The following is an 18,446-nucleotide window of genomic DNA, read 5'->3' as shown; positions in this document are numbered from 1 at the left end:
GAGAGATTCCTAACCAGGCTCTACACTAAATGCAGAGCCCGATGTGGGGCTCGATCCCACAATGCTGGGATCATGACCTGAGCCGAAATCAAGAGTCAGACACTTAACCCATGGAACCATCCAGGTGCCCCTCAGTGTGGTCTCTTAGTCTTTTGCTGTCCAGAAGCTATTAAGTCAGACCCGAGTTCTTCAGGAGGACTTGCTGTAAAAATAGGTTGTGGATTTGGCATATCTGTGGAGGAGGTGAGGTCTTCTCCCACCGCCATCATGGAACAGAACCAGGCCAGGGTCTATACGTTTACTGGCCACTGCAGACACACCACCAATGGGCAGGAGCGTTCCAACTGGATGTCCTCCTTGGAGCATAGAGAGGAATCCTCCCATATCTCTTTTAAAGTATAGGTTTCTCCTCCCGCACCCTTTCTTCTTTTTCTTGTTATTGATTTTTTTGAGCAAATAGACCATTTGTCCTGCAGAATGTTTCATGGTTTGGACGTTTCTAGTTGCTAAACTGTGCTATACAATATGTTTTCTATTCTCCACATTTTCTTTAAATTGGTACTTAGAAGTGGACTCTTGATCCTATTGTAGTTCAATTATTTTTTGAAGACTGCTTCATGTGTGGTGGTTTGTTCTTTCATCTGGAGGCACAAAATGTCCTTTGGTCTCTTTTATTGTGAAATCAGTGAGCTTTGAGAAACTTTGCCTCGATCTATTACTTTACTAAGAGTTGCAAAATGTGAGATTACCTTTCATTCATTAGCTGGAATAAGTCTGTAAATGAGACTTTTCATCATTAACTGTTTGGATACTCTGAGGTATAATTGGTATAAACAGTAATTAGTTTCACTTATTGACCAGTTTCAAAATTTTGAGTTAATTATCTGACATCCTTCAAAGGAGACCAGGGCATTTTTAATTTTCATCAAAAATGATTATTATGAACACAAAAATTTTAAATGGCTTCCTTAGTTTCTACCTATTATAGCTATTGTTCTCAAATATGCTTAAACTGCACCATGTTTGGACCCTGAGAACCTCTTAAAATTATTGAGTCATGTTGATAAGTCCTCAGTAGTCATTGATAATTTCTTGTTTTCAGATACATAAAATGTGACAGACTCATTTGCTATATTTTCTAGCCCAGACTTGGATTTAAAAAAAAAAAAGGGTATTTGGGTGGCTCAGTCTGTTGAGCATCTTACTTCCACTCAGGCTATGATCTCATGGTTCATAAGTTTGAGCCCCACATCTGGCTGGCTGCTGTCAGTGTGGAACCCACTTCACATCCTCTGCACCTGCTCCTTCAATCTCCCCATCCTCCAGCCACCAAGCTCTCACAAACATAAACATAAAAAAAAAAAGATTTATAGGTAAGGACTAATTAAAACAACAACAAACAGCCTCAAGAGGGATAAGTTGAAGATGCCAAAGGAGAAGGAGGGACCATACATAGAAGGCATTTTCTGAGAAGGAGCGGTGTGCATGGAATCCCAGAGTTTGAGGTGAAGGCTTAACTGTTGATGGAGGACAGGAGGTAGGCATGGAAACAGGGTTAAGTTTATAGGCACAGAAGAAGGAATTTGAGGAGTTTCAGTCCACTAAGTATTATTTTCTCTCTCAAGTGGGTGGTACTATCCCCTGTTGAATATGAGGGAGAAGTGAGGGTAGAATTTGTTGAAGAAAAAAGGAGGAATCTCATCATCTTAATCCCTATTTACCTAGAATCCTAGAAGAATTAAAGCTCCTGACTTGCTGATGATTTCAGTTGTCATTTTTTCCCCATGATTCTCTGCTTTTCTTTTTTCTTCTTTTTATCTTTTTTCTTTTCTTTTCTCTTTTTTTCTGGAGGAATAGGAGAAAATCATGATTTCCTTTATCAATTTACATAATCTTAAGTAACATAGACTTATAATTTTATTTTATTTTTTTATTTTTTACAAGTTTCATGAGCATGCTTTTTTATCCATCAAGATTTGCTTTGGGGTCCGTACAATTCTGTCAGAAGAATAGCTCAGGCCTGCAAATGTCCAAGGTGGACCCACCCTTGTGTCTGTGGGACAGGTTGAGCCAGAGGGGCCATGGCATTTTGGTTTCAGGACTCCATGGACCTTCAGAGCCTTAGGCCATTTGAAGGGGTCAGGTGGAGAACTATTTGGGTGGAGGCTGGGCCACCCACATTAGCGGGGAGCTGGCCTCCTTGCTGGGCCTAGGAGCAAAGAAGTTTAACATGCCCTTTTCACATTGGTCACATGTGGAGCTCCCTTTGGTCCTGGCTTCGGCCAGTCCCGTTCGCTGACTGCCGTTCTGACTCAGACTTACAATTTTAATAAATAGAGCAAATGTTGTGTCTGTAAGACAACAAATACCTTGATAAAGTTTGAAAAATTTGGTCATCATCTGGCTGTCTTATCCACGTGATAATGTCTATATAGGCACTTAAAAACGCCTTTGATGTTTGGATTTTTCAGAATTGTTCCAGATGTTTTATATTTGTAGACATAACCATGCCAGGTACAGAATATACAATAACAACAGGCCATTTATTTAATATGGTAAAATTTTTAAAAAGCTATCTTGCTACAGAGATAATGTGTGTAGAAGATTCTAGCTTCAACATTATTTTGACTTTTCTACTTTTAGGTTTGCGTATATTTTACTTATATTAAATATTTTTTTATAAACTCTTTTCTTACTGTCTACTATATTTGCCTGGAACCACATATGATATTACAGGCATAGTCACAACCCTTATTCTATATCATGTTGCTATTTTAATTTTTCTACTTAAATATATTCATATGTATGTGTATTTATATAAATATAATTTTACATAAAGGCACGCTCAGAAGCAGATCATGTCTGCTGTTATATAGTTATTATTAGTGGTATTTTTCTTTTTCTTTTTTACTTGGTTAAGTTCTTTATCTCCTCCCATGCTCCACCTAGATAACTCTTCAACTCTGTTGCATATGTTTATACCAGCATTTCTTCTTACATATTTTCTTCACATTTATATAATTGTATATAAGCATATGTATGTGCTATCTATGCAGAAATGTGTTATTGTTGTCCCAAATGGGATGATCATGTATGTTTTTTCTGCACATTTTTTTCACTCAAAAAGTTATGAAAATGCTTTAATTGGTAAAATTTTACTTTTTTTTATAGTGGACTACATATTATTCAAAAACATAAATATAACATAATTTAGCCAACCCTCTTCCTATTAATATTAAACTTTCCCCCAGTTTTTGGCATTATAAATAATATTGCAATTCATAATCTTTAGTTACATTCATACATTTTTATTAGGTTCCTAGGAATGCCATTTCTAAGGTAAACTATATATTTCAGATTTTAAAAGATGCTGCCCGATTGGTTTTTGAAAAGGATATAGAACTTGATATTTTCACTACTGGGAAAAGAATATCATTTTGCTGGGTGTCTCATTTTAGGACATATACCTCTCTTTTTAGAAAAGGTGTGCAGGTCTAGTAAATAAGAAATGATATTTTATTATTAATTTAATTTGCACTTTGCTTATGACTGAGGAGGTTGAAGATCCTTTTATGTTTTTTTCCTTTCAATTTACTTCCTATGAATTATGCCAAAATATCCTTTGCCCATTTATTCATTTGGGCTTTATATCTCTCTTGTGTATTTGTAAGGACTATTTGTGTGGTCTGTGTGTATGGAATGCATGTGTTTGTATACATGTCTGTGTTTGCCAACTATATCACAGACATTTTCTGAATGTTTGTTTTTTAACTCTATGTTTTGTTAACTAAAAATTGTATTATTGAATAAGTATTTTTTCTTTTATGATGTATAATTTTTCAGTCATTTTTAAGACTGTCTCCCCCGCTCTGATGGATATATATTCTCCTTAATTTTTTTACCAACTTTATTTTATTTAAATTTAAATTCAATTATTTGATGTACCTAAAGTTTACTCTCTTTTTTTATTTGAGAGAGAGAGAGAGAGAGAGAGACAGAGCATGAGCAGGGGAGGGGCAGAGAGAGAAGGAGACACAGAAGCCAAAGCAGGCTCCAGGCTCTGAGCTGTCAGCACAGAATGAGGGGCTTGAATCCACAGATCACAGGATCATGAGCTGAACTGAAGTCGGTTGCTCAACCAACTGAACCACCCAGGAACTCATACTTTCTGTTTTAAATGTGTCAGATTCTGTGGGTTGGCTTATTCTCTAACAATGCCACAAATCCTGTCCCCTGGTATTTCTCTTTTATCAAGAATCAAAGCTAGTATTTGATATCTCAAGCTACTTTGCAGTTTGGGGGCCATATGACCTTGACTGGGCTATTGGCAAAAGTCTCTGGGGAAGCCATCCTTTTCTGAATAAAAATCCCAAGTCTGTTAAAATCAAACAACCCCCCCCCCCCATGAAACTTCTTTTCCCTATGTCTTCTTACCCTTCTTTCTTGCCTCTGGATATTATGCCTTCAGTTTTGGTAGCTATCTTGCCATGATGAAAATGAAACCACACACTGACTATGGTGGAGCAAAAAGATAAATAGAAAGGAGATTGTGTCCTTGAGTAGCTGGCACATGCAGACTACACTTCACTAGGCTTATGTGAAAAAAATAACCCTACGTATATTTAGGTTATGGTATCACAAAGCTTCTGTACTTAAAGCTGGAAAACAGTCTGAACAGGTACAGGGGTCAGCATATATTTTCTTCCATAAGTATATGACCAGCTGTGCTATAATCTGTGTCATTTATCAAATTATCATATATATTGAGATCTATTTTTGGATTCTTTGTTCTGTTTCATGAGCAGCCTTTCTAGTTCGATGTCATTAGTACATTGATTTGACTACAATGATTTTATTTGTACACACACAGACACACACACACACACACACACACAATATTCCATTACCTTGGATGTAAGGTGAGTAATTTAAAGCTATTCCTTCTTCCAAGGAACTTCCAAAGAGTTCAACAAGGTAGTTTTCGGAGCTCAGACGTAGGTATTCCTGGGATGGTGTTTCTGAAGAAATAAGTTAAAGAAGGTAACATAATGATGGAAGCACTATTTTGTGGCCAGGATTTTTGTTTCATTTTAATCTATCAAGGTTTTGAGTCTACACATGTTCTTTCACTTTCCCAGTCTCTTAAGGGCTCATCTAAATCAGTAGGGTTGATAGTAGATGATCCCTGGTGTCCCACAGAGCAGTGACAGTCTCTGATACCATGAATTTCGAGACTAGGGCATTTCTCTGTTACTATTACATTCTTTCTCCTCATAGTAATGAAAATTTCTGCATTTGGAATCATCATCTTCAAATACAATGAGTTAACTGTACACTTCTGTTTAGTCTTAAAATCAAAATGTACACATTACCTTTCATTTTTCTCTCATTGATTGGAAACCTTGGTGACCTTCTGAATAAGGAGATGCATTCAGTCTGTCTTGACTCACCTGTGGGCAACTTCACACAGGACTTAACCTTGGCACAGAGAATGGACAGGCAGCTAGGAAGAGCTGCATTTCTCAGAACTATTATATTAGAGAAAATGTTGGGTTCTTCCTGAGGTGAAAGTAAACACCTGGGAGTAGAATTTACATAGCTACACATGGACAGCTGTACCATAGGAACACTTAAGCTATTTTCACGTAAGCATATAAAGATGCAAAAGGTCAAAACATATACCCTCCCAACAGTCCTTTTCATCTGTAGTATAAAAAAAGTATAGTCAGATGTTAGCTTAAAATGAATGTCTAAAAAATCATCAAGAATTAAACGGGGTACTCTTTTTCCTCCCTTTCAACCAGCGTCACAGGTTGATTCTGGATTTTCTATGTCATGTTCTTCCCAACAGTTAAGACAGACTGACCAGAAGACAGTCATTTGAAATTTATTTTCCTTTGTTTAACTTTAAGTTAGCTAAAAAATTTTGGCTATCCTAATTTATCTTCAAATTTAATTTAAAAAGTTTTTAACATTTATTCATTTTTGACAGAGAGAGACAGAGCGTGAGCGGGGAAGGAGCAGAGAGAAAGAGAGACATGGAATCCAAAGCAGCCTCCTGGCTCCGAGCTGTCAGCATAGAGCCCTATGCAGGGCTCAAACTCACTAACCATGAGATCATGACCTGAGCCAAAGTCAGACACTTAACCGACTGAGCCACCCAGGTGCCCCTCTTCAAACTTAATTTTTAAAATGATAACTAATGACCTCAATTCAAATCATTTGCAGAACCTCACAGCCCTTATATATATGGATTATAACAAGAATAATTATTTATAAATAATGGACTCTTTGTCTTTCTCTTGAATGCTCTTATGGCTGAAAGAGTATGAAAGTTCAGTTCTGCTGGGTTCCATATGTGTCATCCTTTCTTTGTGTCTGTCACTTTTTCCATGATTTTGTTTAAGTCCTTAAAGTTACCACTATCCTAGGAAAATGTAATTCACTATAGATGGCATTAAAAGTGGAAATATCAGGATTCAAACTTGATTACAACCTTTTTTCTTATTACAGGGCTAAAAACTATGGGGGTAATTTTCTGGTTTCCCTTTCTGAGTTCCATTAAAAGCAAAAAAATATATATCAAATGTCTTTGTTTATCTTCCACCAGGTCTGTGAAAGTCTGTGGAAATGCATACTATTATGCACTATTTGAAAAGGAGGAAGTAAGAACCTGAACGTGAACAAAGCATAAAATTGATAGATGTGATGTTCACGGAACTGCCCCACCATTGTCTTGTAAAGCAACTTTAGACAAGCTCCAGAAACTGAACAAAATTTAATGCAAAGTAAAGGGAATCATTTAATGGGGCCAGTGATGCTTTCCTGGACCTTCTGGCAGGTGAGAGCATCCTAAGATCCCTGACTCTGGATGCTTCATGCTATTGATAGTTTTGTGACATTAGATAGGTAATGTGAACTCTTCTTATCTGTGAAATAATGTTAAAAGGAGAGTAATAAAGGTATCTACTTTATGTAGAGCTTATGAAGGTCAAATGTCTACACAGAGTTAACACTGAATAAATGTTGGCCATCATCATCAGACCCAGACATGCTTGTTTCAGTGACTTAGAAACAGGTCGAGTAGAAGTTACCAAGAAGCTTTCTTATTAATAGTGAAACTGCAGATTTTGCCTTCCCTCTTATGAAAGCGGTACAATATTCTCTATATTCTCTGATTCTTGCTTGTCTATGAAAAAAAGTAAGGGGAAAAGCAGAAAGGACTTGTTCTAATGTCTTCTCCTCCAGCTAACAGGAGCTCCCAGTAGGGTGAATCACAGTACAAAGGACTAATCTGAGGTGTAGGAAATGACTCATAAACTGTACCTTTTCTTCTTTTCTATACCAAGCTGTTGAAAGCTTATAAAGTGGATTACACAATACATAGTATATGTAGAACTAAAAAAGGTTATAAAAATTATTATCCAATGGCATGATCACAACTTTAGTCACAACTCTCTTCTAGAAAGCCTGTACAAAGTGCTACATTCTTTGACATTTTTTTTTTGAGGCATTGTGTGTGTGACTTACGCTTAAGAAAACAGAAAGCATGAGGCAGAAACTTAGCATATCTTGATCAACAACACAGAATGATTGAGAGTCAAATAACAGTTCCATTAATCAGCACTGCCACTAATGAGTAGCTAATACTTTAATAATCATTATGTCTGCTTTATATTCCTTGTGGAGGATGCTGTCTAGGATGTTTCTTTAATCATTTACCTTTCCTTGGCATAAACACCTTAATGATGCATAGAATGTCTTTAAAATTTCAGAGGCTTAGGGAAAGATTTCATAGCTGAACGCACTTAAAGAGCAGCACATATTTTTTCCTATTCTCCCCCTATTCTACCAAAGTGATTACTTTTTTCAGTTTGTAGGAAGCTGCTTTGGATTGACACAGTCCTAGATTTTAATTTATTCTAAGCATAAACTTATTCTAGGAACGAGATTCCTTATATCCATTAATTGTAGGAAAAAGGATCGTAAATTATATTGCGAAAATTGGAACAGGGTCAGGAATGTAGAAAAATGGTTGTAAATAATTTGAGACATTTTAAAACATTCTATTATACTGACACTGGTAACAAAATACAAAATAAAGTAATTTGGCTATTTTTATTGCCTTAGAGAATCAATATTAGAGAAGTTCTTTTTTTCACTACCTTTTCTAAGGATAACAATTTTAACTAGTCTACAAAAGAGTTGGATCCATTAATATTCCAATTATAATCAATAAATGGATGGCTGCTTATGTATACTAATTTTGACTTACAGAATGATAAAATGTAATATTTACTTAAGGTAAAAATAAGTACTTCAAAACAACTATCTTTAAAATTTTTTTTAACATATATTTATTTCTTATGAGACAGAGAGAGACAGAGTGCGATGGGAGAGGGACAGAGAGAGAGAGAGACACAGATTCTGAAGCAGGATCCAGGCTCAAGTTTTCATCACAGAGTCCAACATGGGCTCTAACTCACGAACCATGAGATCATGACCTGAGCAGAAGTCGGATACTAAACCTACTGAGCCACCCAGGTGCCCCAACACAACTATCTTTTTTAGTCTTGAAGCAATTCATTAGGAAAAATGACATTTGTTCATAAAAATAATCAGTGAAGTATGCAGTACTTTTTGAAATTATTCTTTAATCAGCTGTTGCAAATGATCCAGAGTTCAGAAATGCTATATTAATAGCATTGTTACAAGTAATTAACTTGAAAGTTTTATGCATTCTGCTAAGTAACATTTAATAGTACATAGCTCTGCAATGGTTAAACCACAAATAGCAAGTAAAAATAATGTGTGAGGTTCTATTATTCTATAACAAAACAGAATAGATGAAACAGAAATAAATAAGTTACTGTTTGAGACAATTTCAATAAGAGTATCCAAGGTGAATTAATCATTGTTACAAATGGGCCAAGAATCAAGGCTTGATTTGCTAAATATCCTTTAAATGGCCAACTCCTCCATGAAATATATTCTCTTTTTTTCTTCCAGTTTTACTGAGAAATAATTGACATGCAATACCATATGAGTTTAAGGTATACAGAACGATAGTTTGATTTACATATATTGTGAAATGATTGCCACAATAGGTTCAGCCCATTTTCTCATATGGATACAATGAAAAGAAAAGAAAAAATGGAAAAAAGTTTTCTCCTTGTGATGAAAACTCTTAGGATCTACTCTCTCTCTATTTTTAAGTTTATTTATTTTAAGAGAGAGACAGGGGGAGATAGAGGGAGGGGGCAGCATCAGAGGGAAAGAGAGAAGGAGAGAGAGAATCCCAAGCAGGCTCTGCACTGTCAGCACGGAGACCAATGCAGGGCTCAGTCCCACAAACCATGAGATCATGACCTGAATCTGATCTTAACTGACTGAGCCATCCAGATGCCCCAGGGTTTATTTTCTTGAGAACTTTCCTGTATACCATACAGTGATGTTAGCTGTACTCATTATGTGAGTACAACAAACATCTGTAGTGTTTGTTGATCTTATGACTGAAAGTTTGTCTCTTTGAATCACCTCCAGTTGCCCCTCCCCACACCCTCCACCTCTGGTAACCACAAGTCTGATCTCTTTTCTGTGAGTTTGTTTGTTTGTTTGTTAGTTTTAATTCTTTTTGGATTCTACATATAAATGAGATCCCATAGTGTTTGTCTTTGTCTGACTCATTTCACTTAGCATAATGCCTTTAAGTTGATCCATGTTGTCACAAACAGTAGTATTTCTTCATTTTTTGTGGTTGTGACTGAATTATATTCCACTGTATCTGTACACCACAACTTTGCCATTCATCCATCTATGGACACTTGGGCTGTTCCCATGTCTTGGCTATTGTAAATAATGCTGCTATGTACATGTGGGCACAGATGCCTTCTTGAATTAGTGTTGTCGTTTCCTTTGGATATATTCCCAGAGTGGAATTGTAGGATCACATGGTAGATCTTTTTTAAGGTTTTTTGAGCATCCTCTATACTGTTTCCCATGGTGGCTATACCAAGTTACAATTCTGCCAACAAGGAATGAGGGTTTCCTTTTTTCCACATTCGCACATAACACCATTTGTTATCTCCTGTCTGTTTGATGATGGCCATTTTACAGCTGTGAGGTTATAGCTTACTGTGGTTTTAATTTGCATTTCCCTCATGACAAATGATGTTGAATATCTTTTCAGGTGCCTTTTATATATCTTCTTTGGAGATATATCTTCAGGTTTTTTGTCCATTTTTTAAATTAGATTATTTGTTTCTTTGCTATTCAGTCATGTGAGTTGTTTATATTGTTTTGATATTAATCCCTTATCAGGTATATGGTTTGCAAATATTTTTTTTCCCTATTCAATAGGTTGTCTTTGTGCTTTGTTGATTGTTTCTTTTGCTGTGAAGAAGATTTTTAGTTTAATATAGTCTCATTTATTTTTATTTTGTTGCTTCTGCTTTAGGTGTCATATCTAAAAAACAATTATTAGGGTGCCTGGGTAGCTTAGTCGGTTGAGCATCCAAATTCATCTCAGATCACGATCTCATGTTTTGTGAGTTCAAGCCCCGCATCAGGCTCTGTGTTGACAGCTCAGAGACTGGAGCCTGCTTTAGATTCTGTGTCTCCCTCTTTCTTTGCCCTTCCCCAACTCATGCTTTCTTTCTGTCAAGCTCTCTCTCTCAAAATAAATAAACATTAAAAAAATTAAAAAATAAAATATAATAAAAAACAATTACCAAGCCTCATTTTTATGTTTTCTCCTACTTATGGTTTTTTGTTTTGCATTTTAATCCATTTGGAGTTCATTTTATAATCCATTCGTTTATGTGTGAGGATCCAATTATGCCAGCACCATTCATTGCAGTGTCTTTCCTCCATTAAATATTTGTGGCTCCCTTGTCAGATATTAGTTAACTGGAGATGCCTGGATTTATTTCTGGGCTCTCAATCTGTTCTGTTGATCTAGTTATCTGTTTTTATTCCAGTATTATTCTATTTTTCTGACTATGGCATTATGGTATTCCTTGGAATAAAGAAGTGTGAGCCTCCTGCTTCATTCTTCTTTCTCAAGATTCATTTGATTGTCCAGGGTCTTTTTAAAGAGTGTTTTACATCTGTAAAAGAATGTAAGTGGAATCTTTATAGGAATTTTATTAAATGTGTAGATGGCTATTATATCATTATTTTAAAATTAGCAATTCTTCTAATCCAGGGACACGAGATGCCTTCCCATTTACTTGTATTGTCTTTATTCCTTTCATCAATGTCTCCTTAGATTTATTTCTGAATATTTTATTGTTCTTTATGCTTTTGTAAATGGGATCAATTTTGTTATTTCTTTTTCAGAAAATTTCTTGTTAGTGTATAGAAACACTACTGATTTTGTATGTTAATTTTGTATCTTGCAACTTTGCTGACTTTATTGATTAGATATACAGTTTTTTGGTTGTGTCTTTAGGGTTTTTAATATATAAAATTATGTCATTTGCAAATAGACTTCAATTTTACTTCTTCCTTTACAATCCTGATATCTTTTATTTCTTTTTCTTGCCTGATTGTTTTGGCTGGGATTTCTAGTACTATACTGAACACAAATAGTGACAATCTCCCTATCTTGTTCCTGATCTTAAAGGAAAAGTTTTCAGCCTTTCACCATTGAGTATGATGTTAATTGTGGGTTTTCCACATATGACCTTTAATATGTTGAGATATATTTATTCTATGCATAATTCCTTAAATTTTTTAAAACTATGAATGGATGTTGAATTTAGTCAAATGTTTTTTTATGTATTTATTGGGATGATTATATAATTTGCTTCTTTCATTCTATTAATGTAATATACTACATTGAATGATTTGCAAATGTTGAACCATTCTTGCATCCCAGGGATAATTTCCACCTGATCACAATGAATAATATTTTTAATGTGCTGTTGAATTCAATTTGCTAGTATTTTGTTGAGAATTTTTACATCTATTTTTATCAGGATATAGGTCTATAGTTCATTTGTTTGTTCTTTCTTTCTTTCCTTCTTTCCTTTCTTCCTTTCTTTTCTTTCTTTCTTTCTTTCCTTCCTTCTTTCTTTCTTTTTTTACTAGTAGTGTCCATTTCTGGTTTTGGTATCAGGATAATACTGGCCTAATAAAATGAGTTTGGTAGTAGTCCTTTCTCTTCAATTTTGGAAGACTCAGCAAGATTGGTGTTAATTATTCTTTAAATTTTTGGTAAAATTTATCTGTGAAGCCATCTGGTCCTGAGCTTTCCTTCTTTGGTAGATTGTTTTTATTACTGATTCAATCTCTTTACTAGTAATTGGTCTACAGAGACTTTCTATTCCTTCCTGATTCAGTTTTAGTAAACTGTTTTTAAGATTAAAATTTTTTTCTAGGTTGTTCAATTTGTTGGCATATAATTGTTCATAGGTCTCTTACAATCCTTTAATTTTTGTGTTACTAGTTCTAATATCTCCTTTTTCATTTACAATTTTGTTGATTTGGGTTCTTTCTCATGTCTCCTTGAGTTGTCTAATGAGGATTTGTCACTTTTGTTTATTTTTTCAAAAAACAAATCTTAGTTTGGTAATCTTTTCTATTTTTCTTTACTGTTTTTATTTTCTTCTGCTAACTTTGAGCTCAGCTTGCTCATTCTGTGTCTTTTTCCCCCTCCTAGTTCCTTAAGGTGTAGAGTTAGGTTGTTTATTTGAGATCTTCCTTGATTTTTATGTAGGTGTTTATCACTATGAACTCCCATCTTAGAACTGGTTTAGCTGTGTCCTACAAGTTCTGGTATGCTGTGTTTCCATTTTCATTGCAAACTCTCCAGAAAAGTTTCCCCACATTTAATTTCTTCTTTGACCCATTAATTGTTTAGAAGAGTGTTGTTTCATTTCCATGTGTTTCATTTCATAAATTTTCCAACTTTCCTCCTGCTTTGATTAATAGTTTTATGTCGTTGTGGTTAGAAAAGACATTTGATATGATTTCAATCTTCTTGAATTTGCTAAGACTTGTTTCGTGGCCTAATCCATAGTCTATCCTCCCAAAAATGTTCCATATAAGCTTGAAAAGAATATGTATTCTGCTGTTGTTGGATAGAATGTTCTATATATATCTATTAGGTCCCTTTGGTCTAAAGTGTTGTTCAAATCCACTGTTTCCTTATTGACTCCCTGTCTGCATGATCTATCTGTTATTGAGAATGGAGGAAAGCCCTCATCTGTTAATGTATTACTGTTTATATCTCCTTTTAGCTGTATTAAATTTTTGATTTATGTATTTAAGTGCTGTAATGTTGAGAACATAAATATTTACAATTGTTATATCTTTATGTATTGACCCTTTTATTATTCTATAATGACCTTTGTATCCTTTTACCATTTTTTACTTAAAGTCTATTTTGTCTGATGTAAGTAGAGCTACTCCTCCTTCTTTTGGTTACCATTTTCTTGAAATATCTTTTTTAATTCCTTTGCTCTCAGCCTATGTGTATCTTTAAGGACTAAGTGAATCTCTTGCAGGCATGATATTGTTGGTTCTTGATGTTTTTTTTTTTTTCTTTAATCCATTCAGCTAACCTGTGTCTTTAGATTGGATAATTTAATACTTTTATTTTTAAAGTAATTATTGATAGATTAAGAACTTATTATTGCTATATTGTTAACCATTTTCTGGATGTTTTGCAGATCCATTGTTCATTGTTTCTTACTCTGTTGTCTTTTGTGTGTGTTGATGTCTTCTGGTATGAGCATCCTTTGGTTTCTTTATCATGTTCTTTTATGTGATAACTACAGGATTCTTCCCTTGTGTTTACCATGAGGCTTACACAAAATGTCTTAAATTTATAATACCTTATTCAAACTGATAATAACTTAAGTTCAATAGAATTCACAAACTTTGTACTTTCATTTCTCCTAACTCTCATATTTTAAGTTATTACTGTTACAAAAAGTATTGTCGGGGCACCTGGGTGGCTCAGTTAGTTAAGCGTCTGCCTTGGGCTCAGATCATGAACTCACAGTTCTTGAGTTTGAGCCCCATATTGGGCTCTCTGCTCTCCACACAGAGCCTGCTTCAAATCCTCCTCTGTCATCCTCTCTCCTTGCCCCTCCTCTGCTTGCATACACACTCTCTCTCTTGAAAATAAATAAATAAATAAACGTAAAAAAGTATTGTGTAACTCATAACAGATTATTATACTTTTGGTGTCATATTTACTTGATTTTCACAATTCTTACATTTGTCCCTGCATATTTGAATAATTGGGCTCCTGTTTCAGACTTTACAGATTTCCTGTAGCAGAGATAGCTTTTCACCAGTCATCTATTAGTTTCTGAGTGTATCTACTGGTAACGTCCTTGGGTAAGTGTGGCCTACTATTATGGTCAGATTTTCAGTGAGGCAACTATTCAAGCTCCAAGCGTGGGGGATGAGAGAGTGTGGCACTGGCTGAGATAGTTGGATAGGACTGCTAGCTTGGTTCCCTACCCAAGGCTGAAGGACGGGTTACACAGTTGCCTGGATTTTCTGGTCAGGCTTACTCGATTGTTGGGATTAGGTACTGTATTCAGTGGGCCATGACTTAGCTTCCCGGCCCTGGACCCAGAATCTATACAGCTTGTTGTTTGTTGTTTGAAGACCCAAATCAGTCCAGAATGCTGAATTACCTGGTCAGGTGAGGCCACTAGTTTTGCTCCATAGAAGAAGGAAGCCATGGGCTGTGTTCTCTGTTCTCGTGCTGTTGTACTTAGGGTTGTTGAATGGGCTACATAGCTTCTCACTTCCTCTGGTTAGGTTTCTTGGATGGACAGGCTGAAGGCTGTATTCAGCACTGAGTGGGGCTACGAATTAAATTCCCTACTTTGGTTCAGCAGAAGCAGTTCTAGAGCTGGTAAAGCTCTTTGCTGTCTTAAGACAAGCTGACCTGCCCTTCAAGTTCCCTGACCAAACAGGGCCAGTGGCTTTGCTCTGGAAGTTGTTAGCTCTACCCACCTCTTAGCTCACGTGTCAGCAGCTCAGCTTCTGGGTGATTTTACCAGCTCTTCTAGTCAGTTGGGGCCAGAACACACTCTCCATGGTAGTGGAGGCTGCATCTCAGCTCTTTTACCTGGGCAGGAGGGAGGAAGTTCACTTCTGGCTACTCTCATTTTCCCAAGAAGTCTCTCCAGTTGGGAGGAGCTGGAAGCTTCCCTAAGCCTTGGCTATTAATTATCTGTCTGTCTGTGCGTAGCATGGGAACACACTGTACCCGATACTGGCTTTGCTCTGCAGGAGATTGGCCTTTCTTGTCCACTACTCAGCTCAAGTGCTCCTGGACCTCACAGCTTCTAGGACTTGTTTCTAGCCCTTCTGGTCAGACGTGGCCACAACAGGTTGGGCTGTGATTCAGCTCCTTGCTCAGGCATGAAAAACCAAGTTCTGTTGCCAGAAAAAACCCTTATTTGAGGATCTGCATCAGACAGATCTGTACCCAGCTGAGTTTCTTGGTCAACGTGTGCTCTTAACTTCATTCTGCAGATGAGCAAAGCTGGTTGGGATTACTACCTGGGTATTGCCAGTATGAAGTCAGGCTTCCAAGATCCTTGTGCTGGTTGTTGCAAGCCCTTTCCCATTTCTCCATCACAGTCAGATTCCCCATGGTTAGGCCCCACAGATTACCCTGAAATTTCAATGGTGTGAGATCAGAGTAGAGGTTCTTGCAAAGCAACACAAAATGTTGGTGGTGCTGAGCGGGGGGTGGGGGGATGGTTTTCTGATTGTCTCCTCAGGGTTCTCTTTTCCCACTGAAGGAAACAAAGGCTCAGGGGAGACCTCTCCACATGGTACAGTGCTGGCTGGGGGAGGGGCAATGAGGTCAATGTGTAGACACTTCTCTTACCCTTTAATGATGTCTTGGTCTCTGTGGTACAGGAATGAGACTTCAGCCTCACCCCTGTATTCTAAGATTCTCTCAGGGTGTTTTCTTCTTGAGTAGCTGTTAGTTGGTCTTGTAAGGGAGAGTTAAATCAGGAACAACCTGCCTCACAGTCTTGGGGACATCACTCCTAGTCTCAGTTTAAACTAATTTTTCCTATTTTGTTCTTTCCCAGCACTGCTTATGCCTCTATTTATCACTAGATTAATTTGGCTTTGGGTGTTAATTGTTTACACATCTAGGTCTGTACTAGCTTATAAATATCTTGGTGGTAGAGGCAATGCCTTATTTGACTTTACATGCTAAACACGCCAACAAGAAACACCATGTGTTATATTTGGCATATTAAAAGAAACTAATAAAATCAAGTAAGTAAGCAAATAGATAATATTTTAACTGTACATTTTCACTCCAGTTTATCAAATAAAAAATAAATAAAAGAGGAAATCATCTCAAGAAAGCATGTTTGCCCTATCTTCTAATTAAGATAAAAATAATTATATAATTATACTAGTATTTTCCCTCAATATTCCTCTTTAATTTCTTGATTAACCCATTCATTCTTTAAAAGCATGTTCTTACTCTCCAAATATTCATTGTCTTTCCACATTTCTTTCTTATGGTTGATTTCAAGTTTTATAGTGTTATGGTCTGAAAATATGCATGCTATGATCTTGAACGTTTTGTACTTGTTGAGGGCTGATTTGTTCCCCAGCATATGATCAATTCTGGAGAATGTTCCATGTGCACTTTACAGGAATGTATATTCTACTGCTTTAGGATGAAATATTCTGAATATATCTGTTAGGTCCATCCAGTCCAGTGTGTCATTCAAAGCCATTGTTTTCTTGTTCTGCTTTGAGGATCTGTCCATTGCTGTAAGTGGGGTGGTGAAGTCACCTACTGTTATTGTAGTATTATCAGTGAGTTTCTTTATGTTTGTGATTAATCGATTCATATATTTGGGTGCTTTGTGTTGGGGACATAAATATTTCCAATTGTTGGATTGTCTTGGTGGATAGACCCCTTAATTATGATATAATGCCCTTCTTCATCTCCTGTTCCAGTCTTTATTTTCAGTTTGTCTAATATAAGTATGGCTACTCCAGCTTTCTCTTGACATCCATTAGCATGATAGATGGTTCTCCATACCCTTACTTTCAATATTCAGGTGTCTTTAGGCCTAAAATGTATCTATTGTAAGCAGCATATAGATGGGTATGTTTTCTTATCCATTCTGATACCCTATATCTTTTGATCGGAATGTTTAGTTCATTGACATTTAGAGTGAGTGAAAGATATGAATTTAGCACTATTGTGTTGTCTGTTAAGCTGGTGTTTCGGGTGACGTTCTCTGGTCCTTTCTAGTCCTCATTGCTTTTGGTCTTTTTGTTTTGTTTCATCTTTTCTCCACTCATAGTGTCCCCCTTAAAATTTTTTGCAGGGCTGGTTTGTTGGTCACAGCCATCCTTTAGTTGTTGTTTGTCTGGGAAACTATCTCTGCTCTATTTTGAATGACAGCCTTACTGGATAAAAAAAAATTCTTGGCTGCATATTTTTCTGATTCAGCATGTTAAATACATGTTAAATACATGTTAAATAATTGCCACTCCTTTCTGGCCTGCCAAGTTTCTATGGATAGGTCTCCTGCAAACCTGATACGTCTTTCCTTATAGGTTAAGGACTTTTGTTGTCTTTGCTGCTTTCATAATTCTTTCCTTGTTTGTGTATTTTGCAAATTTGCCTATGATATGCCTTGTTCATGGCTGATTTTTGTTGGCTCTAATGGGAGTTATCTGTGATTTTTGGATTTTGTTATCTGTGCCCTTTTCCAGATTAGGAAAGATTTCTGCTATAATTTGGTCACATAGACCTTCTGTCCCTTTTTCTTTCCATCTTCTGGGACTTTTATGATTTGGATGTTATTCCTTTTTAATAAGTCACTGAGTTCTCTAAGTCTTATATCATGCTCTTTTGCCTTTGTTTCCTCTTTTTTTTCTGCTTCATTATTTTCTATAGTTTTGTCTTCTATATTGCTGATTCACCGCCTTGCTTTGTCCATCCTCACTGTCATGACATCCATTTGAGATTACATCTTTGTTATAACATTTTTAATTTCATCCTGATTAGGTTTTACTTCTTTTATCTCCACACAAAGGGATCCTATGTTTTTTTTTTCAATACAAGCAAGTATTCTTATTATCAAGGTTCTAAAGTCTAGTTCAGACACTTGCTTATATCTGTGTTGATTAAGCCCCTGACTGTCATTTCTTCCTGTTCTTTCTTTTGGAGTGAATTCCTTTGTTTTGTCATTTTGGAGAAGGAAAAAAATAATAAAATTAAAAACAAAACAAAAATCAAATAAAGGAAGCTAGATCCTAGTTGTGTTTTGGTCTGCTTATTGAAAGAAGTGTGATAGAATAGAGAAAAAGAGAAAGAAAAAGGTAACAAAAAAGTTAAAAATTAAAACATATATAATAAAATAGAATAAAAGAAAAGAAAATGAAGTAGAATAAAAAATGTTAAAAAATAAAGTAAAAAA

The 18,446-nt window shown here is 35.9% G+C and overlaps 1 pseudogene; it reads right to left on the bottom strand.

The window, feature by feature from the left end:
* The window catches only part of LOC115295236, a 45,592-nt pseudogene extending 29,964 nt beyond the window's left edge, over window positions 1–15,628 (bottom strand).
* Between the last annotated feature and the right edge of the window lie 2,818 nt (window positions 15,629–18,446).

The sequence above is a fragment of the Suricata suricatta genome, chromosome 7 (assembly GCF_006229205.1).
Source record: "Suricata suricatta isolate VVHF042 chromosome 7, meerkat_22Aug2017_6uvM2_HiC, whole genome shotgun sequence".
Classification (NCBI taxonomy): Eukaryota; Metazoa; Chordata; class Mammalia; order Carnivora; family Herpestidae; genus Suricata; species Suricata suricatta.
Note: the sequence above shows the minus strand (reverse complement) of the source record. Positions and strands in the feature narration are given on the sequence as shown.